The sequence below is a fragment of the Oryctolagus cuniculus genome, chromosome 12 (assembly GCF_051225735.1).
Source record: "Oryctolagus cuniculus isolate XC-2025 breed Fujian yellow rabbit chromosome 12, ASM5122573v1, whole genome shotgun sequence".
In the NCBI taxonomy this organism is placed as follows: Eukaryota; Metazoa; Chordata; class Mammalia; order Lagomorpha; family Leporidae; genus Oryctolagus; species Oryctolagus cuniculus.
In genome coordinates this window covers 18077940-18103788 of record NC_142878.1, presented here as the reverse complement: position 1 = coordinate 18103788, position 25849 = coordinate 18077940, and the positions used below count along the sequence as shown (strand labels likewise).

Genomic DNA, 25849 nt, shown 5'->3' with positions numbered 1-25849 from the left:
TATTTCAGGGCCTGTAAGCTTTTAAATAAATATTCCTGCCCCCACCCTTGGCTTATCAAGTCCTCCCGAGCTTTTGAAGTTTGCTAATCTTGCCACCCTCAAACTCCCTGTGTTCTCCTAGACAGAGACTGGATCTGGTTGCAACTTCACATTGTCCCAGAAAGAAGGCAGAGGTCTGCAGTGGGCAGGATAGCATATGTGGGGCCTGGGGCCTGCTGAGGGGAGGTAAAAGCTCTCTGACCCCAGCGTCCTCTCTCCTTTTGTCTCCTTGCATCCTAAGGACTGGGCTGCTCCCGTGGCTCCTGAGTGGCATCTTCCAGATTCTAGTATAAGCTAATTATCTATGCTATTTCAACTATGATGCTAATATCAACTAATTTCAGGATTATCAAAACCCAAGCAGTAAGAGCCAGGTGCAATGAATTGCAGAGGGAGAAGCGGCGTGGGATGGACAGGGTTCCTGAGTTGTTGCTGTCAAGTGCGCCCTGCTGTTTCGGGCACTCTGGTGCTATTGATGAGGAGTTCATGCCTTCTAAACGCTCACGCTGTGTCTCATACGTTGCTAAGCCCTCAAGCTTATGTAGTCACTTCTCATCTTTCTGCATCCCTGTTTGACCCATGAGAAGACTGGGGCTTAGAGTCAGGAATTCACAGAGTGCATGGAGGAATCAAGATTTGAACCCAGGTCTGAAAGGGTCCAGAGCATAAGTCTGTTACTGTTCCACTGCCATGGCGGGGGCCAGATGTCCATGTGTGCACGCAGCTATGGGGTTGTGTTTTATTCTGGTGATGCGAGGATGCTGAGCGATTGCATAATTGCTTATCAAACAAAATTAGGAGGAATCTTTGGATGTTCTAGGAATTTCTCACTCTTTCCGGAGTCAAACTGACTCCTTCAATCATTCATCCATTCATTCAAATATTTATTACCAAGACTTTCTCTCTTGTTGTACATGCTGTGGAAGGAGGAGTGGATCTCACAGTCCCCAAGTTCTCTTTTGTGACTCAGTCACTTTCCACTCCTCCTTGGACGCTCATTCTCCCTGGGGCACGTGGGCATTTTTTTGGTCAGTGACTCTTCTGAAATTTGGAGCTGAGTGTTAAAACAAAGGCAAATGCCTTTGAAACATCTATCACTGAATGGTGCCAACATTTTTCTTGTTCCCTTAATATGAGGGAATATCAAAATGTGGAAAATGGAATTAAAAAATGAGCTTATTTTAGGGCAAAAAAAAAATCTGAAAACTATGCATAGCTTTTTTCACAGTACACATTTTTGTGGGCTTTTGGAAGATCTGTCTTGAAAATTTGAACATTATCATTTCATTGCAAAGGCACACTCATTTTTGACTCCTGGGCTTGGGCTTTAGCCAATGAATTTTTAGGAAAATATTGATTTTTTTTTAAATTGCTGTTTGATTACTCTTAGAGCAAGGGTAATAAAGGTATCCAAACTGGAGGTTGCAAACTCATCAATTTCCTCTTGTATTTGTCTAGGCCTAATATCTCTTTTTCAGATTACTTTTTGTTGTGTTATTTCTGTGTTAAGTGTAGAATTAGTTACTAATAGGTTTCTATAAATGTCTATCCTTGAGATGTAGTATCTTCTTGCTGGGTGATTATTAACAGTTTGAAATTAATTGATTACTAGTAAAGCCATCCATTGAAAATAATGACATACATATTTTATTTGAAAGGCAGAGAGCGAGCGAGTGCAGTCTTCTGTCTACTGGTTTACTCCACAATGCCCACAACCGTCAGGCTGCAACTAAGAAATCAATCTGGTCTCCCACGTGGGTGAAAAGGACCTAAGTACTTGAACCATCACTGCGTCCTTCCTCAGTGTGCATTAGCAGGAAGCTGGAATTGGAAGCAGCATCTCGAACTCAAACCCAGGCAATCTGATGTGGGATGTGGGCATTCCAACTGTGGTCTTAACTACTGTGCCAAATGCCTGCACCATCACAAGTAAATAATAACTGATGACCCTTGTGTGTTACAATTAGGGTACCTTGACATTCCAGATCTATGTAATCAACCAAATTGTAATAACTTATACTGTACTTTTATAGTATGTGTTATGTCTTAGGATGTGTCTCAACCAATTTAATATACCTCATTTTAATTCTCACAACAATCCGTGGAAGGACATGTTGTTATTTTTTCTGTTATACAGACGAATGGGCTGTGGGTAGCATGTTCGTATCCAGTATGTTAAAATGTCACCTTTAGTTCTGTAATAAGTATATAACTTCTCTCGCATCATTCCCAAATCTTCACTAAATATGCTGAACCCATCTCCAAGCTAGCCATTTGTTGTGCAAACTAACATTGATTTTCCATCTCTCCAAGTCAGAGCTGATAATGACTTTGGCCACCAACTGGTTCCACTGCCCTCCCTCTGAGATGCTCATCACCAAACTTCCCTGGGAAATCACAAGCTTCAGTAAAAGTCTCAGCACACTCTTCCCCCTGCTTCAATTGCCCGGGTCTAAATCTCTCTAATGATAGGCTCCTAATGAGCTCATCTTTGCAATTGAAATCCTGGTTTTGTTATGCTGTTATATTGTTGTGTTGGCTCTAGGGGAGGTCATTTAACACATGAAAACACCCCTTACCCCCTTCAGGGCTGCAGACCCTGGCCTATTTCATCTAATCAGTCTGCTGGCTTTGGGCAAGAAGTGATGGATGTGTGGGAGGGATCCAGGGGTCAAAAGTTCTACTTGTTCACTGCTCAGAAGTGTGGTCCCCAGATCAGTCTCATGATCCCACCAGGAAGCTTGTTGGAGGTGCAGATGCCTAGGCCCCATCCCAGGGTTGCCAAACCAGAATCTGCATTGAACAGGATTCTCCTTGAAGTTGGAGAAGCGATACTTTTCTCACTCAGGGTCCAGAGAATGGGGTTGGTTAGGTTAATTTCAGGATTTACCCCTTTATCACTACTGTTTCTTTCTTGCATCTCCAAGTGTCCAGAAGAGATCTTAGCTTTGTTAATTTCTCTCATACATAAGCATTTCTGTGAAAATGGGTGTTTCCCTCTGGACTTTACACCTGTTCTCTTTCCACGAAGCATAATCTCTCTGGACAGCTTACACTAAAAAGGAATTCTGAAATGCTGTGCATGGTTCACAGTGTGACAGTATTTATTTCTCTGAAGTTTTCAAGAAATATTATCCTTGTTTTCCCATGCTTCATATTGGTTGAAACGAATTGTTTTCTTTTCATAAGCCAACACGATACAGCTGCTTTTGATGTGAGATTAGAACCAGCATCACTGAGCCAAATTATGTTGCTTTGAAGTCTTGTAATTGCAGCTTGATTTTGACTAGATGTATTTCTTATCTAAACAAACCAACAGTTAATACTTCATTGGGCGCATTCTACTGTTGTGATATGTTTGGAGTAGCACTTTACTTATCAAACTATTTATTTTTCAAGTGAAAAGGCATATATTACATTTTTACCCATATTTTAAAGTTCCCAGGATTTAAGGAGGCACCATCGGGTTTTGGTTTTAAATTTAATTTTAATCTGAAAAAGAAAACAGCAATACTTGAATGGATCAAGCCAAGGAAGGCACATAATAAACTGGCCTGGTTCTAGGATCTGAAGGACGCTAGGGTTTTTGGAGAGACCCAGCTGTGGGTAAGATTTCTGAAGACAATTCCAGATGCCTTTTAAAACATTGCGGTGATTTTTTTTTTTTTCAGTGTAGGCACTTACTAAGCACCTACTGTGTACTTAGTTCCATATAGCTGCGGTTCTGGAGAACATATGCCTTAGATCTGCTGGAATCCTTCTTACTTCGTTTTTTCGTGGCCAGGCCATGTGTCTGGGTTTTTGGTCCAGCACATATGTTCACAACAGGGGAAGGAAAGAGAGCAGGAGGTGGAGAAGCCGACTCTCAGAGTGGAGTCAAGATGCCAGTGTTTCCTTACTCAGCCACCTGCTCAGGGCAAGAGATGGTTCAAAAGTCAGGCTGGGAACAGATTACGCACATGGAAGAATTTTAGATTTCTCTTCCCCCACCCCCTTCGTCTCACTCCACCATAGAAAAATTTAGTTATCTGCAAAGCTCAATTATAGACTAAATTAAACCTCTACTGGCATTTGGACCTTGGGGATTTTTGCAAATAAATTGTGCAATCAGTGCATCAGGCATCAGGCAATAAAGTGCACACAATAAAATATTTTCATTGGTTTATGCACAAGACTAACAGTTCAAGCTTGCCTAATTTTATGGTCAATTTAGATGAGCTACAGCAAGGAGTTTAAGGATGGTGTGGTTAATTCAAATTTAAAGAAAAATACAAACATCTTTTTACACAGTGTACTTTCTGTTTTTTTGTTTTTATTTATTTGAAAGTGGGGGGGGGGTAGAGGGAGAGGGAGAGGGAGAGACTGACAGAGTTATCTCCTATGATTCCCTCCCTAAATGCCTGCAGCAGCTGGGGCTGGGCCAGGCTGGGACCAGGAGCCCGGAACTCCATCTGGGACTCCCACGTTGGTGGAAGGGACCCAAGTGTTTGAGCCATTATCTGCTGCCTCCCAGGATGCGCACTAACAGGAAGCAGGACCAAACACAGACGTGGGACTCCATCTAGGCGTTCCTGTACAGGACCTGGGTGTCCCAAGTGGCAGCTTACCCTGAACAATGTACTCTGAACTTCCTTCCCCACCAGTACCCTCCTAATACCCTTCTCTTAAGCAAAGAAACAAAAATCTCTCGTTAATCACTTACAAACAGCCATGATGTCCCCTCTGAGTTTATGTTTTTATTTATTTCTTCACTGTAGTCTCTAACAGAGGTGCTAATATGCAGAACGACATGCAGACCAGCTGAGGTTTGGGAGGCGAGAATCTGAGAGTGTGTCCGCTTAGCTGTGCTTTCCCTGTCCTGTGTGCTAGATGGACAGACTACAGGACAAACAGGAGCCCACCCCTCTCTCTGCTGGCTTGTAATGTCCAAACAAAAAGCCTGGGAACTTCTACTTCAGACACAGCGTCCTCGCTTTAATTCCCAGTGCTTCTAGCTCTTTTTCTTTGTGAGGTCTTCTGCATTTGTCCACGGCATCCTTCTGGGAGGTAAACTCCGGCTCCGCGGTGTGGTGTGGAGGGAAGTGAGCCTGCCTCTCAGTCTGGACTGTGACGTCACTGCTTCCCGCTCTCTGATTTGGAGGTTAGTCATTTAAACTCTGTGGGCCCCTGTTTCCTTGTCTGTAAAATGGGCACCATAATAGAGCTTTCAGAGACTCAGCGTGTTAACTCTAAGAACCTTGATCGGGGACAGCAGCAGTCAGAGAAAAATCCCATCAAAGATTATTTTGTTTTCTCTTGATGGATGCATTTAAGATCTCTGTTGGCACAACAGCCCCTACCCCAGCTCAAGCCCTCACCTGTGGTCTGTCTCAGATGGTGCTTCTGCCTGGGAAAGCCTGTAAGTCATACATTCCTTCCTTCCTCATTCATTCAACATTTATCACGAAGTAGGCATTAGGAGGGTAAAGCGCCGGCGCCACGGCTCACTAGGCTAATCCTCCACCTTGCGGCGCCGGCACACCAGGTTCTAGTCCCGGTTGGGGTGCCGGATTCTGTCCCGGTTGCCCCTCTTCCAGGCCAGCTCTCTGTTGTGGCCAGGGAGCGCAGTGGAGGATGGCCCAAGTCCTTAGGCCCTGCACCCCATAGGAGACCAAGAGAAGCACCTGGCTCCTGGCTTCGGATCAGCAAGGTGCGCCAGCCACGGTGGCCATTGGAGGGTGAACCAACGGCAAAGGAAGACCTTTCTCTCTGTCTCTTTCTCTCTCACTGTCCACTCTGCCTGGCAAAAAAAAAAAAAAAAAAAAAAAAAGTAAAGCAAGGAGCAGATACACTCCTGAGGGTCTCTGCACGGACCCCTCACCATGTTTATCTAAATTACTCTCTTTTACAAAGCCCTCTTGCTTGGTCTCATGTTTCCGACCAGCCACCTGGAATCAGTTGTTTGCTTTCATTTTGAGGTCATTGGCCAGTGGCACGGACCAAGAAACTATTTAAAAGTAATCTTGTGTTCTCTGTATTTAAATTATTTTATTTTCTCTTGATAATCATTGGTTCTCATCATCAAAGAGAATTATTGCTTTTTGAAACTAAAGTCCAGACACCTTAGGGAAAGATACAAACACACTCTCACCTATGCAGTGTTTTGTGATACCCTTGGAATACTTATAGTTAGCATTAAATGGATGACTAGAGACATCTAACACTAACTTGAATGAGTTCTAGTTCTAGAGGGCAGGTGACACAGCATTTAGATTCCACTTTGAGTGAAGGAACCCAGGAGCAGTATCGTTTGCAGCTTTTGGGTGGACTGCAGCTTTTTTCTAGTTGGGCACCTGCTAGTGTGGTTGTAGGAGCGTATGGGATGAGGGTTCAAAGGCTTTGGAGTCAGAGTAAGCTCGTGAACTGTTCGTGTGATTTTGGGAGTGCACTGGGGCTCTCTGAACTCCTGTTGCCTCATCTGTCAAATGGGCACGTGGTGGGGATTGAAGGGGACACTGTATAAAATGCCTGGCCCTCGGGAGGGCCAGCAAGGCATGTCCACTCTCATAAGTGAGGTGTAGAGACCCAGGTGATGGAGTGACTTTGCTTGGGAGATTACCATTCCCTTTATTATCACATACCTCAAATGAGCAGTCTTTGAGGGTTTATGGCCTGTCCATCTTCTAGGGGCACTGCTCCCTACAGATGTAGATCTTACCCAGAGGCCACCTAGAGGCATTCCCTGGGGTGTCTTTATGAACAGGGCTGGGGGTGAGGCCAGAAGGGAGCAGGCTGCCAATTCCTGGGGGTGGAGACAGCAAACCTGGGGTGGCTCCAGGTCCCTGAACCCCACCCCCACACTTTCTCTAGCTTTCGTTCAGGGAGGGGCACCGGGGCTGCAGATGGGACCTGTTTCATCTCCGCTGGGTCAGAGGTTAATGGAGATAAGTAGTGGCTTCTTACCAGGAGGCCTCGGGAAAAGCTGAGTGTGTGGCTGGAGTGCGATCAGGACGGTGGAGATTCACAGACTGATGTCTCCTACCTGGGGAGGGGGAGAGTGAGGCCGGGAGAGAGAGCTGCCGTCTGGCTCCGCTGGAGGGAGAGGGTGGTGAAGGGGCCTTCTCCGGCTCAGGGGGAGAGATTGTCAATGCCTCCTGGGCAGAGGTCTGAGGTCATTGCACTTGCCTGCCTCAAGCACAGGGCTTCTGTGCAGCTCTGTTTCCGAAGGAAGGCAGCCCCTCCCCTCCAGTGCAGCAGCACCCAGGTGGGCCCCACTGTACCTGCTGCCGCTGTGACCCAGGGCCCTGCAATGCCAGCCAGCCCAGGGTCTGAGTCTGAGCGCCCCCCGGCCAGAGTTGGTTCTGATGCGGACAGCAGGTCTGTGAAGTCTGTGGGGGTTTAGACCCAGGGAGTCCCCTCTGCTTTCTCCAAGTCAATCCACGCTGCTAAGGCTGGGGAAGTGTTTCTAGGCTGTGCGTGTGTCTACGGTCCCAAGCCTTCTCCTCTGGGACGCCTGCCTTGGTCACCCTACGCAGGAACAACGCCTGCTCTGTATTCTCCAGCTCGTGGTGTCATTTCTGCTTTACCATCTGTCATTGGCTGCCTACAGGCCAAGCTGCTTGTTGCCTTTCACCCGATCTCCTTCCTTCCCTTCCTCCCACCCTTTAGTTCACAGGAGCCAGCGATACAGCAGTACCCCCCAGGTGCTGGGGACAGCTGGGAACAAAGCAGGCACAGCCCCTGCCCCTGTGGAGGTGGCCTCCTGGTGGGCACACTTACCCTTATCCTTCTGTGTGTCTAGTAGCCGGTGCAACAACTTGTGCTCGCTGTAAAGGGGGCTCCAGTGCTTGCTGGGTGAACAGGTGCTTCTTGCCATGTGTTCGGGAGCTCCTGGGATCAGCAGCGGGAGGAGCTGGGCTGTCACCCCAGGGAACGGCGGTGACTGTGGCAGACTGGAGGGTGTGGGCGCTGTCTGACACACAGTTTCTTCGCTCATTTCAGGTGGATGCGGCTATCTGGGAATTCGAGCCCTGCCTTGCTGAATCCTCTGAATTTTTCAAGATCAGCTAGAAATTGGAATCCTGATGTGAAATCTCATTTTTAGATGTTGGAATTTGGTACAATTAAAAGGCACCCGAAGAAGCCGTCTGCAGGCCAGATGAAGAGCGCGGGCTGCCAGTTAGCGTGCTTTCGTCGGTAGGGAGGTGTTGCGCTGTGGCGTTTGTGAAGAGGTGGAGCAGCCTGGGCCTCACAGGAGAAACGCGCTTACTCACAGATCCCTCTTCCCCCGTCCCCAGGAGCCAGGCATCCTCCTCCTGCTCCCGTGCTGCAGAGACGGACCGACTCAGCACCCGCCTGTCCGTTAGCCCTTTCCATATTCTCCACAGAGCCTTGTACGTGGTTGAGAGGGGATGGAACTTTCTAGAAAGAAGGGAAGCATGGCAGAGGCGTGCCCCGGGAATGGCGGCATTGCGTCGTGCGCTGTGGTGAGAGCATTTGTTTAGGAGACGGACGGACCTGGGTTTGAATCTTGGCACCACCTGCTTCACTTCTCTGACCTCAGTTTTGTTTTGTTTTTAATTTGTAAAAGGGTGACAATGTCTGCTGTGCAGACTGGTGATAATTTGTTAACCTTAGCTTTGATTCTTATCTATAAAAGAAATAATGACTAAAATATGCATCATCTTATTTGGTGTTCAGGGCAGCTCTGGGAAGGTATTTAATCCCTGGAAGGTCATGACCTAGACAGGGCTGGTCCTGGATTTGCTGGGATTTGAGTGAAAGTAGCAGGGTGGGGGTTGCTGGCGAGTCGTGGGGCTAAGGAGGGGTGACACTGGGGGATGAACTGCAACTCGCTCACAGTCTGGGCTAGCTTCCTGCCTCGTGATGGCTTCTAACGTCATCCATGTTCTCATTGTAAGTCAGCGATCAGAACTCTCACTGAAACCGCAGAGGTAAAAACACGATTTCCTTTCCATCTCTTCTGTGAGCTGTGGCTGGCTTACCTTGTGTTTCCAACAGGCTGCATGGCTCGTGTGGGGTTCTGAAGACGGGGCTGGGATTTAGGGGTGGGGAGTGGTGGAGAGTTGGTGTGTGGGGGGGTCTCGCCGTCTGTTCCTTGGGTGCATATGAGGGAGTGAGAGGATTGCTAAAAACAGCACATTGTGGAGTAAAGGCACAACAGAGGGATGAAACCTCTCTCTGTCTGTCTCTCTCATACTTGCACACACGCACACACATACACCCCTTCCGGGTTCCTGATGTGCTGATGAACTGAGATACATCTGAGAAAATAAATTCACCAGACTAAGAGAACACGGTATATTTGGTTTCCAAAGTATTTCTGTAGAATCTACCCCGTTGTGGCTGTCAGCATTTAGGGTTTCTGGCTCTCTGTGCTCTGCCGAGCAGGGACACCCCCCTGGGCTGATGAGGGTGTGGTCTGCTGGCTTCTAACAGAGATACACAACCTGCAGCACAGGTGCAGGGTGGCAGGGCACTCCCAGACTGGCTCATGGGGGGGAATTCTCTCTCTCAGCAAGACGGGTGGAAGTCGGGGACACAGAGCTCTTCCACTTCTGTGAGTCTGCGGGGAGCTCCCTTTACCTTCCCCGGCCTCAGTTTCTCCATCAGTGGACCTCAGGCTACTTCCTGCTCTGCAGGCTTCTGGCAAGCCTGGCCGGGGAGGGGGGGGGGGGCAAGGTCTGGCTGAGTGCTTTCTCTGTAGTCCTTGCTCTTGACAAGGCTCAGATAAGTGTACTTGCAGGTGTGTACCTAAGCCCAGGGCTGATCCCAGGAAGGTACAGCAATACATAGGTTGCCACTTTTATACACTGAAGAAAAACTTTTGCATTTTTACCCCAAGCTCCAGTCCTACACCTTCCCTGGCAAAATTCTAGAAAGAATCTTGTGATGGGGACTAAGAGGGATGGAGAACGTGTGTGCCTAACAGGATCGCGAGCCGATCAGCTGCGGAGAAAGCGACCAGCCTGGAAGCTGTCTGAGGTCCCTTGGCGGGTGCACGGGCGTCTCCCGAGGAAGACACAGCACCAAGATCCACCCGATTGACTGCTCACCCCCGCCCCACGCGTTCCCAGGGCTGCTGTGACCTGGGAAGTGGAAACACAGCAGTGGGGGCCGTGAGAGCCTCCCGGGTCTGCTCCGAGGACTTCCTCCTATAAATCAGCGCAGACAGCTGCATCCACTTGCACCATGGGACAGAAAACTAGACCCTGCCACTAGACAGCAACGCGGGCTCCACAAACATCATGGGATCAGAGGGCAGCGGCTTAGCCCAGGCGCTGGCCCAGCAGGCCCGGGAGCGCCGTGCATCCGTTTGTTTATTTTCCCTGTCTGTGCCCCGTGGAGGAGGGAGCCTCCCAGGCCCCCTTCTGCTCCGCATGTGGAGGCCACTTAGTGCCCCCCGCCGGAAAGGCCCGCTGACCTGCGGGCGAATTTATTTGTTTTAGTTGCACATAGATGCCTGCTAGGCCTCCGTTTTGAAGATGATGGGCAAATCACCCAGTGTAGGACAGGGTATTCGGTAATTGGATTTTATTTGGTCTGCTGAATATCTGATTGAGCAAGAAAGGGCAACCTCGTCCTGACACATTCGCAAGCCGCTTCCTCCTGCCGGCTCCCCCCGCCCCTGCACTTCCATCCACAGCCTTCAATTTCCAGTGAGCCTCTGATCACCAGGCAAGCAGGGTTACCGTCCCTGCAGGGTAGGGGGTTATTGGGTCATTCCTTTCACTTGAATTGATCTCTTCTAGAGTGACTTCTCCAACATGCTGGGAAAATTTCAAAACATAAGCTGAGGTAGAAAGATTTGTCCAGCAAATGCCTATAAACCTATCACACCCGAATCCCACCGTGAACCTGTTAGTGTACTTCCAAAAAAAAAAAACCTGGACAAAGTATAAATAAATAAAGTTTATTATGGTGCAAAAGCATTGAAACCCACACATAACGGGATCTTCAAAAAGTTAACAGAAATGTGCATTACTAGAAGTAAATGCATGAATTTCTTTCTTTTTTTTTTTTTTTTTTTTTTTTTAAGATTTATTTATTTGTTGGAAAGGCAGAGTTAGAGAGCAAGCACTTCCATCCACCGGTTCACTCCCTAAATGGCTGCAATGGCCGGGGCTGGGACAGGCTGAAGCCAGGAGCCAGGAACTCCAGGTCCCCATGTGGGTGCAGGGGCCCAAGGACTTGGGCCATCTGCTGCTGCCACCTTCCCTAGGTGAATCGGCAGGGAAGCTGGATCAGAAGTGGAGCAGCTGGGACTTTAACTGGCGCCAATATGGGAAGCAGGTGCCACAGGCTGCAGCTTAACCTGCTATGCCACAGTGCTGGCACCATGCATGAATTTCAAATTCCTTTTGTACCAAAATAAACTCATCTTTTAATCTACCTTCCATGATTTTTTTAAACAAATACCCTCATAATATACTTACTTTGTTACATGTCTGTCCATCTATCCATTGATCCTCCTCCTATCTGACACATTTCAAAGAGAACTGCAAACATATGTGTATTTCTCCTACATGTTTCATTAGGTATACCAGTAACTTGAAATCCATATTGATTTACAGTTGTTTCTTTTGATATGAAACTCAAAACTTGTATGTATCTTTCGAATATATTCACTGAACCGGTGGATGAGACATGCAGGGATGCACGTCTATCTAGATATACAGAATTGGCATTATCCAGAGACTTCCCTCATGTCTCTGCCTAGGCTATACCTATCTTTGCTCTGTCAGAAGCAGCTCCTCTTCTGATTATTTTCCACCAGAGGTTAGGTTTGAGGGTGCTGCAGTGTCGTATAGATAGAGCCATGGGCGATTCTGTCCTTGGGTAAGGTCTCTTTCACTCTGGCCGTTTTTGAGGTCGATCCATGCCATCTGGATTGGTAGTTTGTTCCTTTTTTATTGCTAAATAGTATTCGATTGTATAACGTACTATACTCTTGTATAATCTGCGTTCATCCATTCTCCCATTTAGGAGCTTTTGCAGTTGTTGCCTGCAATTTTTAAAAAAGTTGCTATGAATATTCTTGGTAAAGTTATATTGTGGGAATATGCTTTCCTGTCTCTGATATAAATATCTAGAATTGGAATTGCTAGCTTACAGACTATTTGTAGAGTTCATTTATAAGAAACTGTCAAAACTGTCTTCCAAAGTGGATTTTAACATTTTTCATCTCACCAATGAACATATGAGAGCTCTTGCTGCTCCAAGCCTTTCAACACGTACTGTTGTCCGTCTTTAATTTTAGCCCTCCTGGTGGACATGTTGGATGTCTCTTTTTATGACTTTAATAAAGCCTTAATTTTAATAATTTTTGTTCTAAACTCTGAGACTGGTTCCACCGATATCACTGACTTGATTTCAAATTTCATTTTCTAGAAGTAGGTTGGAGCCTGTGGATTCTTGCCTTACAAGATCCTGAGGCCAAGTTAAATATATATATATAATGTAAATATATACAAAAATATATATAAAAAATATATATCTTAATTGTGATAATCTCTGGTATGAGAATTTCCATTATAATATTTTTAAAAGGAAGTATGTTTTAGGAAGTAAGGATGTGTTTTCAGAAATAGGGTTTGACGAAATAGAATCTTGGGGATGTAGTCTTTGAATGAATGAAGCTAGCAAGCATAGCAATGTGTGGGCATAGTGTGCTTCGTGACCACTTGGGATGCCAGTTGCTCAGCCCTTGGAGATCTCTGTCCCTTCTGAAACATTTGGAAGCAGATTCTAGCCCTACTTGCTGGCGTCCTTGGGTTCCCCAGCAGTCTGTCCTGATTTCTATCCTGCCTTTCTTGTTGCGTTGGCTAGGCTCCCGCTTCCATGAGCCCTCTGCTTCAAACCCTAGCCTCTTGCCTCCAACTCTTGTGTATACATTCGTTTATCTCTCTAGCTTTGACCTTTCTCCTGCAAGGAGACACATCTCAGCTACTTTCTCAAAGCACAAGTCTGTTTATGATTATTGAATTAGCTCCCTCACCTATAAGAGAAAACCCAGGATCATCAGTGATATTTTTAATGTCCATGCTGAGCCCAGATCTGTGTTAAGCACTTTCTTTGCATCCTTTCATTTAATTTCCACAGCAATATCTATGAGGTAGGTTGTAGTTTTATGCTAATTTTTAGCTGAAAAAAAAAATGAAGGCTTAGAGAGGCTAAGCAATTCTCTACAGTCACATAGCTGATAAGTTTGGAACCATTGAGCAAACCCAGGAGATCTGACATCAGAATCTGGGTTTTCAGATTCTGTATCGTCCCCTAGTGAGGGAACATGCGTCATCCTGTCTCCCCAGCTTCGATCCAGACGCTTCTATCTCCCCCTTACCTCACTCTGCTTCGGCCCCACACTGACAGATTTACTGTGACTTGAAACAAGCCAGGCTCTTTCATGGCTTCTTGACATGGCAAATGCTGTTGCATCTGCCTACAGTATTTGGTCGGCTCTCCACTTCTTCCATCAGCTGGATTCATCCCTGTAGAATGAGGCTAAGCGTCGCAGCCCCCGTGGAGCCTTCCAAACCAAGTGCTGTTCCTTGCCTCTCCTGTTTCTCTCTAGCATGTGTGTCTTTGTGTTCCTCTGAGGTTTCAGCCTATGAGTCACTTGAGCCAGGACCAGGCTGTCCTTCAGAAAGCATTGGAGGACTCTGATAGTTGGCTTGTGTTTGGAGAATCATGGTTACTCCATCTCTTTGGTAGGGGTCTCTGGGAAACAGCATTGAGAACAATGCCTGGGAGGAAGTAAGAGTAGACTTGGATGGAGGGAGCAGTTGAATGGAGGTATGCTACAGCTGATCTCTGAGGAGCCCTAGGCTTGGGGGCTGTTCTTCAGACTTGTTCCTCGTTGGGTCCAGGAGTCAGGCCTTTGTCCTCTAGCATCTACCAGTCACTGGATGTGGGCTACTCTAGGGAAGGGGCGCAATCTTAGAAGGCACTAGAGTAGTTTGGGAACAAGAGCACAGCTTTGAGCCTGCAGCCTCTGCAACACTTTGGACAGCCAGGAAATGAGTGCTGGGTCCCGAAGGGGATGTGAGAGCACACCCCTGTGTGTGTGAACTGGAAGAATGACTTCATGCTGGGAGTTTGTCTTAAGCAACTGCCTCAGATACAATGTATAGCTTACTCTCTGTATGGTAGTCTTTATAAACTAGAGGAAACAGTTTAGAAAATTTGGAAATGGAATATTAGTAGGACATCCCTCTATTACATTTGTGTTTTTTAAAAAATAGATACTTGTCTGCTTTCACCAGGTCAGATAAGTTCCCCATCCTGCACATTTGATCAGTTTGCTTGACCTTCCTAACAGAGGTAGGGTGCATGTCACTAAACTAAAAAAAACTTCTGTTTTGCTTTTAATCTGATAAACATGCTAAGTGGTAATCAGTGTATGGTTAGCATGTTTATTCGTCATGACTAGATCCTAAGGCCATGAAAGTGGCTTTAGTGAATTCTTTTTCTTTCCTTACTAAGGTCACTTAGGTCAGTGGTCCTATTCTCACTTTCCTGACAACTTCCTTTCTCAAAGAGAGCCCACACCTCAAGGTCCGGGTGCCTCTGGGCGTCCAGTTCAGCTTGATCCCATAGGGTTTGTGAGTTATCAGTTTTCCACCTCTGCATTCCTGTGCTTTGGCTGATTTAATCCTAGGATGTAGCTTGGTTGGTTACAGACTCTTTGAGATATATTAACTTGGCGTACTGGTTCCTCTCTAGCAGAAGGAGGCAGGAGTAACCCTTCGGGTTAAGACTCTGGTCTGGAAGTCACAGGTCTTTGACCTCAAGCCACCCTGTGGAATCTGAGCTACCTCTGGAGAGGCTCAGAATGACTGAGCCTGCTAATGGATTCCATCTCTTTGTGGAGTATCTTAAACTGTGCTCATTTCAGAGCATCATTACATAGTTGTTTATTGACCTGTATAAACACATACACCATTTATCACTCTAAATGTAACAGGTGCTTACCAGGATGCCCACTGGAGGGACTGTAGGGCCTCCAAAAATAGTAGCAAGACAATATTTTTCAGGCTCAGCTCTCTTCACAAAGACTCCAGAAATTTCAGCCTCCTTTAAATTTTTCCCTTGAGTTCAAGGCTGGGAAGTTGGAGAGAAAGACTCTGGTATTTGGAAAATTGCTGTCTTTGTCTACACTTCTCATGGTTAACTGACTTTCCATTAAAAAGGTCAATGGCAGAGCATCTGCCTGTGATAGCCTAACGAATGCTTGTTTGTCGTGATGGAGGGGAATTTTCAGTATTTCATAACAATGGTCTAATTCATTCACTCAACAGGCAAGCACTTAAATTTAATTCCTATTATGTGCTAAGCACTCTTTTAGGTACCAGGAGTATAGCTGTAGACAAAACCAATCAAGTGCTTGTTCTCCTGGTATATCTAATCTAGTAGCAGGGAAGAGATGCCCTATGAACAATTCAACACAAGTCAGGGGGTGATCTGTACCACAGATAAGAGACAGGGAGAAGAGTGGGTAGAGCGCACTGGCAAGGGGAGCATATGGATAGAGTGATACTTACACAGAGTTGAAGGGGGTGGGCAGTGAGCCATGTGGGCATCGCAAAAAGAGCCCTGCAGGCCATGGAGGGCCTTTGGGTCTTACTCTGAGACAGAAAGACTTGAAGGATTCTGAGCATATAAATGACGTGACCTGACTTACAGTTTATTAAGATCCCCAATTGATGGAGAGCAAATTGTAGGGAGCTGAGGCAAGGGGAGAAAGAGGGAGGCCAGCTAGGAGGCCACTGCTGGTGCCTTGTAAGAGGATGATAATGGTGAATGTACTGAGAAGTGGTCGACTCGTGAATCTATTTAGAAAGAAGCATTTATAGAATTTGGGGATAGAATGAATGTGGGTATGAGAAAAAGAGGATAATTCCAAGGATTTTGGCTCTAACAGCTGGTTAAAACGGAAAATCTCTTTACTGATATGGGGACAACTGAAAAGGGTTCAGGTTTGAGGGGAAAAATAGGAATTCCACTTTGTCATAAAAAGTATTGAATACATGTTAAAGATACGAACTTGGCATAAAGGGAGGATGTGGGGGTTGGAGATAGAAACTTGGAAGCCATCAGCACATAGATAATATTTCAAGCCAGGGTACCAACCGAAATCACCAACAAAGTTGGTTTAGGTAGACAAGATACCACGTGCCAGGATGAAGATGAAAGCTTTGCAATGTTGAGAGATCAGAAAAGACTGAAAAGAGTGACCCCCGAGGTCTTCCTGGAAGAAGAGTGAGGAAAGTGTTTGAAGAAGAAAAGACCTACTAGGTCAAATGCTCCTGATGAACTAGGTTAGATGAAGACGACATGAACATTGCTTTTGACAAAATGAGGTCATTGGAGAACTTGTCATAAGCGATCTTTGTGGAGTAGGGGATTGGGGTGAATTCAGAAAAGAACAGAAGAACTGGAAATAACAAATACACGCATAGTAGTCATTTTGCTGTAAAAGGGAGCATGATGTAGCTACAGGGTGGGATATGGGGCCAAGAGAAGCTCTTTTTAAAAAATGTGTAAGGCACACCAAGTGTCTGTATGATAGTGGAAATTTTCCAGGAGAGCAGAGGAAAACTGATGAATACGGAGAGGACATAACTTCAGGAGCTACGTCCTTGAGTAGATGAGAAGGAGCGGGATTCTGTGCCCAAGTGAAAGATCTGGTCTTCACTACGGCAAGGAAGACTCACGACAAAAGAGAAACCAGTCTGTGGGCACAGATGCAGATAAGAGGATTAAGTAAGTAGGGCGAGTGTGTACAAGTTTTCTTCCGATGGCTTCAATTTTTTTCATGAGCTGAGAAGCAAGGGCAAAGGCTAAGAATTCATTCTTCAGCTGGGGTGTGTTAGAGATTTCAAGAGAGGTGAGAAGGACTGAAACAATTGCTTAGAAAAGTAGCAAGGGAAATGTAGTGCAATTTGCTGCAGAGCCCTGGTCTCCTGTGGGAATCTGAAGGGCTCTTCCAATATGGTTGTGTACTTTTTCCCAGCCATGGCCAGTTACTAAGGCAGGCACTTAGCAAATAAAACGTTGAGGTTTTGGCTGTGACAGTGGGTGACCAGTTGTCTATGAACTCCATATGGAAAATGGGTGTGAAGATACAGCTCATTCGTAGTAGTGACCTGTTTACAATAAGCCACTGAGCCCATGTCCCTAAAGTCTCTGAAATTTATCTGGTGTGAGACAAAAATTATGTGTGTATTTTATCCAAAAGCTCTTCTCTATATCATTGAATATTGTGTTGCTGCTGTAGTTATGTGCCCCAAACTTCATCCCAGATGCAGGTGAGGTGTAATTATGAAATAGTTCCCTTCCACAGTGAATGAAGAGGCTGCCTTATCACCAAAGCCCTCTCCACATTCAATTTCTTCTTTCCATCCAGGCTTTTATTCCTCAAGTAGCAGGAGGCCTTCTGGGTGATGCTAGAACATTCCTTAGCGCCATACACATAGGAGTTTGAATGCTGACACCTCTGCCATCAAATTGCCCCATTAAGTTGTTTTCTTAGTATAGATCCTATAGATCCAGGAATCTTAAAGAATAAATAAAGTGGATATTTATTTATATTGTCATAATCCATAGTGATTGACTCATACATTTATTTAGAAATAGACTTAGGAATGACAAGACAGCCTTATTCTTTTGTTTTCAAAGCCTCTTGAAAATGTCCGAAGTAAGAGTTTATGTTTAAAGCAGCAGTGTTATCCTTGTTCCTAAAAACGACCCCTCTGTCATTCTGAGTTTAACACATTTTTTTGCCCCAATTAACTGGACTTTTCCATTAAACAAAGATAACACAGGCACAGAAAGATAAATACTGCATATTCTCACTCATATGTGGAAGCTAAAGAAATTGACCTCAGAGAAGGGAGCAGAAGAGTTGTAACTAAAGGCTAAGGGGGGAGGGAGCAGAGGAGGTTGGGTAATGGGTACCACACTAGAAGTTCCACACTAGAATGAGTTCCCGTGTTCTACATAGCACAGTTAGTTACAACCAAGTATCATAGATTTGATAAAGAACTGGAAGAGAGAGTTGGAACTCACTCTTCAAGCACAGAGAAATGATCTGTATGTAAAGGATGGAGCTCTCCTGACCAAACTGTGGCACATTGTTTGCATGTATGGCGTTATCACACCCACGCTGTACCCCATACATAGGAGAGAACTTCAAAAGGTTTGCGGAAGATGGGATAAAAAATAAGCTTATTTAGGTGCAAACCCTTTTTTGAAATACATGCATATGAGGTGTTTTAAGAAGTTCATTGAAAATGTGCATTGTGAAAAAACTTCACAGATTTCAAAATGTTTGCTATAAACTTATTCTTAATTCCACTTTCTGTGACTTGCTTTGAGGTATTCTTATATGTGCAATTACTGTGTCTCAGTTGAAAATAAGTATTTTAAAATGACCCTTCTGTCATTCTGAAATTTAACACATTTCTCCCTCAAATTAACTGAACTATTCTGCTAAATAATGAAAATCTTACAAAAACTTTTTCTTATTCACAGTGTCTTGACACACACGACCTAACAGGCCGTCATGTCAAACTGACACCGCAGAAACAAGCCTTCTGTTATGGTCCACGTTTAAAAATTCAAAATCCTCACAAGTATCACGCTGATTCATCCAACTCTCCTTACTTCACTTACTGTGTGCCCAAGGCAGCCAATGTCTCAAATGCACATTTTCTCGTGTGGCTCGGAATTACACATTTTCTTGCCGTAGCAAATGTTTCTCGTGTTTATGCTGTGCAAGCTTTCCCTTCTGCGTGTGGGCAATCGGGCCAAGCTGGCTGCAGGGCTGAGGCCAGCACTCCCGTTTCAATCACTGCAGCTTAATCCAAGCCCACCTGCCTTTCAGTCACCTGCTGCTAAGCCTCTGCTGCAAGCTCTCCTGAGAATGACCGTGACCTCTCGACCCGATTTCATCTCGGGCTCAACAGAAGGCTGCTTCCTAAGCTAAAGTCCGAGGAGCAGTGAGAAAGGGGAGTGAGAGAAAGAATGATGGACGATCTCGGAGCTGCCAAGTCGCAGGAGGCAGGAAGGAAAGGAGACTCCGAGCCTCTGTGCCTTGCAGGGTGAGGCGGCTCCGAGCTTGGCCAAAATTTAGAACTAGGAAAACGATGTTTTTGGAGGCCGTAGAAGAAGGGTGTCCCTGGAACAAGGAGGCTCTTGCATTCTTCCTGCCCACACTGACACAGGCATCATTCAAGGGAGACTCACTGCCTGAACAGTTAATTTTGAGAGGGAATTAGGAAAGCAACAACAGTCCGTTTAACAAAGCAGAGGTTTTCACCTCATTCTCATCCTGTCGTCACTCCTGGAAGTGTGGAGTTTTCACAGATTGGAAAGGAGTTGTCTGGAAGAAGGGACTATCCCTGTGTGTGTTGGGCAAAAGGCTGGGGAGACTTTGTACACAAATACAGGTGGAGATGAGGAGAGGGGACAGATGGACACAGGGGCACAGTTCCGGCTCCCACACAGATCTCATCAGTAGCTTTCTATTTTACTTCACGTACAACCTAACCTTTGCACCATAGCTGCATTCCAAGATCTCCCAGCTCGTTCTGCGTGGGGCCCTCAGAAATGCTTTCTAGCAACAGAGCCCTTCTACGATTCCACAGCACCTGCAGTCAAACACTAGCTACATCCATCTGCATCTATTAGCATCTGCTATGCACCAGACACCGCGCTAAGTGCCACATGCAATCATTTAATTTAATTCTCATAACTATGAAGTAGGAATTTATTACCACCCCCTCCCCCCAGTCTACAGATGAAGAAACAAAGTCATGGAGAGATTAAGAAAGCTGTCCAAGTGTCAGCAAAAGAGGCTGAGACAGGATCTGATTCTGGCTCTGTTTGACTTCACAAACCACACTCTTGTTTTATCTTCTTTACAAATTTTAAATCTATTATTCCACTAGAACCAAGAGGCAAGAGCTGTTTTTTTATGCAACACTTTCCCCTTGGTAGCTAGACCAATACAATCCTGCAGTAAATATTTGTTAAAAGAATGCCTCAAAAGTGAAATTAAGTATGGTCACAGCCTCCACGTGCCTCCCGTGGATATGCTGATGCTGCATTTTGGTTCCATTTCCAGGGAACATGAGCCTCAGCCCCTGAGATCCCTTCTACCATCTGGTTTGCAGATCTGGAAGGCAGATTTGGAGGATTTTTCTCCTTTGTAATCCTTACCCATATATCCAACTACTAACTTGACATGGCCACTTGGAGGCCTAGTAGGTTTCCAAATGCTATTTTTCTTAACTGGGCCTTCCTCATTCTTCCTCACCTTAGCCAAAGGCTGCACCACCCACCTCACTTGCCCAACTGTAGGACCCTGAGATACATCTTTGTTGCCTTCCTTCCTTTTATTCCTCACTTCCAAGTCCATTGCAAGTTCTGATGTTTAGCCTCCAAAATACATCTTTAGACTGTTCACAGTTCCATCTTAATCCAAGACATTATTTCTTGTGTGGCCCATTGAAATAGCTTCCTTATAGGGGGATACCTGGTTTTGAATGTGGTATCTGAATCTTTGTGGCTTCTTACTGGCTCATAAATTCTTATGAGAAGAAAAAAAGATACGTCTTGTTAGGAAAGCATCACCAGTTAGGGTCACCTCCAGCTGGGTTGGTTAAGGCTGGCTCATGTGGGCGTAATATAGATCAATGTAGGCTGGAGAAAGTGCAGACAGGACTTGGAGATTCAAGTGTTCTTTCTGTGTAGCAAAGGGCGCTCACAGCTCAGCCCTAGAGTACCTTGGGACCTTGGTGGATCAGAGTAGAGATGTGGATTGCTAGAGAAGTCAGAACAGACGTTTTCTCCTCATTGCCTGGGATGTCCCAAGCTTGAGACCCGAGACAACTCTGGTTTCAAGGACGAAGTTTCTGGAAAGGAGCATGGGAGACTAGCCATTCCTCAACAGGCATGAGATTCTCCCCTTTCCACAGTCCTAACACCCACATGTGGAACCTTGGTAAAGCCTGAACAGGACAGAGGTGGCAGAGACCAAAGACCCAGAATGCCACCCCTCCCCTCCATCTCTGTGGTTCTCTTCTCTGCTTGAAGTCTCCTTGGAGACCTGCAGGGCCCTGATACCAACAGCACAGTCTTTCCTACTTCTCTCTCCTCTTTATCCCTGCCTTCCCCTCAACCTACTTGGTCTCTTCTCTTTTCTTTTGAATATCAAACCCAAACACTCAGACTTTGTAGATTTTTTTTTATTCTTGTTATTTATTTATTTATTTTTTGACAGGCAGAGTTAGAGAGACAGAGAGAAAGGTCTTCCTTCTGTTGGTTCACCCCCCAAGTGGCTGCTACGGCAGGCGCGCTGCACCGATCCGAAGCCAGGAACCAGGTGCTTCCCCCTAGTCTCCCATGCGGGTGCAGGGCCCAAGCGCTTGGGCCATCCTCCACTGCACTCCCGGGCCACAGCAGAGAGCTGGACTGGAAGAGGGGCAACCAGGACAGAATCCGGTGCCCCGACCGGGTCTAGAACCTGGGGTGCTGGCACCGCAGGTGGAGGATTAGCCTAGTGAGCCACGGCACCAGCCTATTCTTGTTATTTTTAAGATTTATTTATTTTTATTTGAAATGAAGAGTGATAGAGGGAGAGATAGAAACAGACAGAGAGAGAATCTTCCATCAGCTGGTTCAGTCCCCAGGTGGCCTCAATGGTTAGCGCTAAGCCAGGCCAGTCAGTAGCTTCTTCTGGGTCTCCTACATGAGCACAGGGGCCCAAGAACTTGTACCACCTTCTGCTTTCTCAGGTGCATTAGCAAACAGTTGGATCAGAACCGGTGACCATAAGGGATGTCAGCACTGCAGGTAGCAGTTTACCCCCCTACGCCCCAGCCCCAGCCTCTTGATTCTTTCTCAGGGCACAAATGTAGACGAGCCCAGGACTTGTGGCCTCAAGAGGAGCTGCTAACAGAGTTGGAGGCACTTGGAAATGTCTTCATCAACTTTTCCCAAAGGCCCAGTGTGAAAGCAACCTGATAGCTCCAAATTCTCCTAGAGCACCTTGGGACCTTGGTGGATCAGAGTAGAGATGTGGATTGCTAGAGAAGTCAGAACAGACATTTTCTCCTCATTGCCTGGGATGTCCCAAGCTTGAGACCCGAGACAACTCTGGTTTCAAGGACGAAGTTTCTGGAAAGGAGCATGGGAGACTAGCCATTCCTCAACAGGCATGAGATTCTCCCCTTTCCACAGTCCTAACACCCACATGTGGAACCTTGGTAAAGCCTGAACAGGACAGAGGTGGCAGAGACCAAAGACCCAGAGATGGTGGCCAAGGAAAGAAGAGTTCAGAAGAAGAGAACTGGATTCAGGAAAATAAGGATGCTTGTGGGGGAAGAAGCATAAATAAAACCTGGCCTGTTAGCCATTTTTTAAAAATTAATTGTATAGGAAGGGAAGGAGAAGGATTTCTTTCACATTGGAGAGTAAGTTTCTTGAAACCAAGGGTCACGTTTTGGTCACTATTGGTCTTCTTCACTACCCTAGAGCCAGCTTGTCAAATAGTTGTTGCAAGTAACCGACAGAGACTGTGTGAATCATTCTACGCACATCTCCTCACCATCTGCGCCTCTGGGAGGATGGAAATTAATTTCTGTGTGAAGATGCCTCCAAGATTATTCAGAACTGGCATGGAGAAGATTATCAGAGGGAGAAATTTTGCAGCCAGTCTCTCGGGGCTTCTTTGAAAAAGGTGTTTATAACACATTTCGCTGACTACTCCAATAAATCTCAAGAGCCCTGATAATTTTTCATCAAAAAATCAGAAGTGAAAATGAAGCAATTTGGCTGTGAGAACATCTTTGAATTTCTACTGGTTGCTTCTAATTGTAATTTGGCAGTGAATAAATTTTTGTGATTTGTGTTAGGGTATGAAAAAAAAAGCCACATGGATGCTTTCAAACAGAACAATGTCTAAAAACATCCTGAAGTTCAGAGGGCAAGGACAGAGCTCTGAAAGAGCCAGCCCTCTGGAGAACACTGGGAGGAAACTTTTCATTCCCAAAGAGCCATTGACCTTGGCCCTCTGTTGGCCTCTGCAGTGCAAATACTGGATTTGCCGAGGCGTTTGGAGTCATTAATTAGAAGCTAGTGCTTCTCGTTCGTGGGTGGGGAGCCGATGCTGGGATTCAAGACACTGAAGCTTGGGATGAGGCCAGCTCTCAAATGTTGCATTTTTTTCTATTGTTCTTTAATAATTTTTTTTATTTTTTATTTTTGACAGGCAGAGTGGACAGTGAGAGAGAGGCAGAGAGAAAGGTCTTCCTTTGCCGTTGGTTCACCCTCCAATGGCCACTGCGGCTAGCGTGCTGCGGCCGGCACACCGCGCTGATCCGAAGCCAGGAGCCAGGTACTTCTCCTGGTCTCCCATGGGGTGCAGGGCCCAAGGACTTGGGCCATCCTCCACTGCACTTCCTGGCCACAGCAGAGAGCTGGCCTGGAAGAGGGGCAACCGGGACAGAATCTGGCGCCCCGACCAGGACTAGAACCCGGAGTGCTGGCACTGCAAGGCGGGGGATTAGCCTAGTGAGCCGCGGCGCCAGCCTTGTTCTTTAATAATTAAAACAAAGACAAACTTCGAAATAATGAGACCAAGAAGAGCAAGGGATGAAAATAGTAGTGATTAACATTTACTGAGTGCATCCCAGGTGACAGGAGCGGTTCTGTGTGCTCATTTGATACGACGATCTCACGCTCTATAGAGACGAGGAGGCCCAGGAACAGGGAAGTCAAAGCCGCCACCGAGGTCCCATGGCGTGGCCATGGCCGAGCTCCCAACCGAGGGGCCGCACTTAGGGTTAGGGTCAACTCACTGAAAAGGTGCAGTAACTGGGACCACAGGCTTTATATTTTGTGTTGGGCTCTGGTACCTGGGCCCCTGCCAAGTCAACTCAGAAAAATAAAAAAAGTCTACATCCAAAGGGTCCACGCTGCGTCTCTTGCTAGTCCAAGGCCAGGCTGACAGAGGCAGTTTTGAGGCAGCTTAAGATTTTCCCTTTCCATGGCCAGATCTGTTTTAGATCAAATCTTCCAGCTGGTTCTGATTTGCAGACTGGTGCTCAGTTTTCCAAACAAGCCGTGCCCTGGCATCTTGGAATTCTCTTCCAGCTAATGCTGGTTCGGTTGTGCCACAATTCCCATGGTTGGGGTGTACAGCTCCTCCCTCCTTTTCTCTCTCTTTTTTTTTTTTTTTCTTTCAAAGCAGAGCACACAATTCGTTCTTATTGTTGCATGTTGTAATATTTTCACATGCAATTTTCTCCTTCAGTTCAGGAGGTTGTGGGTATGATTATTCTATTATGCTTATAATTGGAAACAGCTGACTTCATGGATTTTTACATTTTACCTAGTTTTCCAGCTGACTTTGGCTTGTCGTGTGAGGCGTGGAGGGAGGTGGTTTGGAGAAGGAGCGGGTGAGAGGTATCAAATCATTGCATGTGTAGCCAACGTCAATAGTAGACTGGCTCTGGAGAGGAAAGGACAGGATTCTCCCAGGCAACGCTCGCTGAGCTCAAGAAGGCTTTTGAGGGAGCAACTTCCAAGTATCAAAAGGGGAGACAGCAGAGGTGTAAGTGAAGGAGTGGGAAATGATACCAAAGCCACAATTTTACCGAGTGTTTACTATGCACCAGGTACTGTGCTAAATAGTTTGTATTTATTTCATTTAATCCTCACAACAACCCCATCCTGCAGATGAGACCTCTGAAACTAGGGAGGATCAAGACAAGATGGAAGTTAGGGAACCGGGGTTCAGGTTTGAGATTTTTAAGATTTATTAGGTATTTGTTTGACAAGCAGAGTGATACAGAGAGGGAGAGACAGAGAGAAGAGATCTTCCATCTGTTGGTTCACTCAACAAGTGGTCCCAACGGCTGGCTGGGGTAGGCCAGGCTGTCCGGGTCTCCCACACTGGTGACAGGAGCCCAAATACCTGGGTCATCTTCTGTTGCTTTCCCAGGCACTTTAGCAGGAGCTGAACTGGAAATGGAGCGGCTAGGACTTCAATCAGTGCTCTGATTACGGGATGCCAGCATTGCATCCCGTAGCTTAACCATCTGTGCCACAATGGCAGCCCCCAGAGCTGGAGACTTTGTGAGAGAACAGGTTACCAATGACTCATTCTCCTCTCCCTCCCACTGGGCTTTCTATGCATATGAAATTCTAGTGGGGGATCCAGCCAAGGCCCATTCAAGACATCTCACCCCTGCTTTATGGTTTCCTGGATGTCTCAGGGGAAGGTGACTACCATCTGTGATGGAGTTCCCTCCCTTGGCCTGGCAACACCCCCATCACTTGTTTTATCTTTTTTTTTTTAACTTTTACTTTCGAAATTTATATTTATTAAATAAAACTTTAGGTTATAGTGGCTTTCCCCCCAATAACCTCACTCCCACCCACAACCATCCCATCTCCAACTCCCTTTCCCATCCCATTCTTCATCAAGATTCATTTTCAATTATCTTTATATATAGAAGATCAACTTGGAATATACAAAGTAAAGATTTCAACAGTTTGCACCCACACAGATACACAAAGTATAAAGTACTGTTTGAGTAGTAGTTTTACCATTAATTCACATAGTACAACACATTAAGGACAGAGATCCTACATGGGGAGCAGGTGTACAGTGACTCTCGTTGTTGATTTTACAATTGACACTCTTATTTATGATGTCAATGATCACCCAAGGCTCATCATGAGTTGCCAAGGCTATGGAAGCCTCTTGAGTTCACCAACTTGTAATAGTAAGTTTTCTCAG

General features: G+C 45.9%; 1 long non-coding RNA gene across 6 annotated transcripts in view; it reads left to right on the top strand.

Moving 5' to 3' along the window:
• Positions 1–8695, top strand: part of LOC149122958 (uncharacterized) — a 106023-nt gene extending 97328 nt beyond the window's left edge. For 5 of the 6 annotated variants that reach the window (XR_016217746.1, XR_016217747.1, XR_016217745.1 and 2 more), the window contains 2 exons: positions 4797–5179; positions 8020–8693. This is a non-coding gene — a long non-coding RNA (uncharacterized LOC149122958). Of the gene's footprint in view, positions 1–4796; positions 5180–8019 lie in introns of all 6 variants that reach the window. The other variant, XR_016217750.1, reaches the window with a different exon arrangement.
• The last annotated feature ends 17154 nt before the right edge of the window (positions 8696–25849 follow it).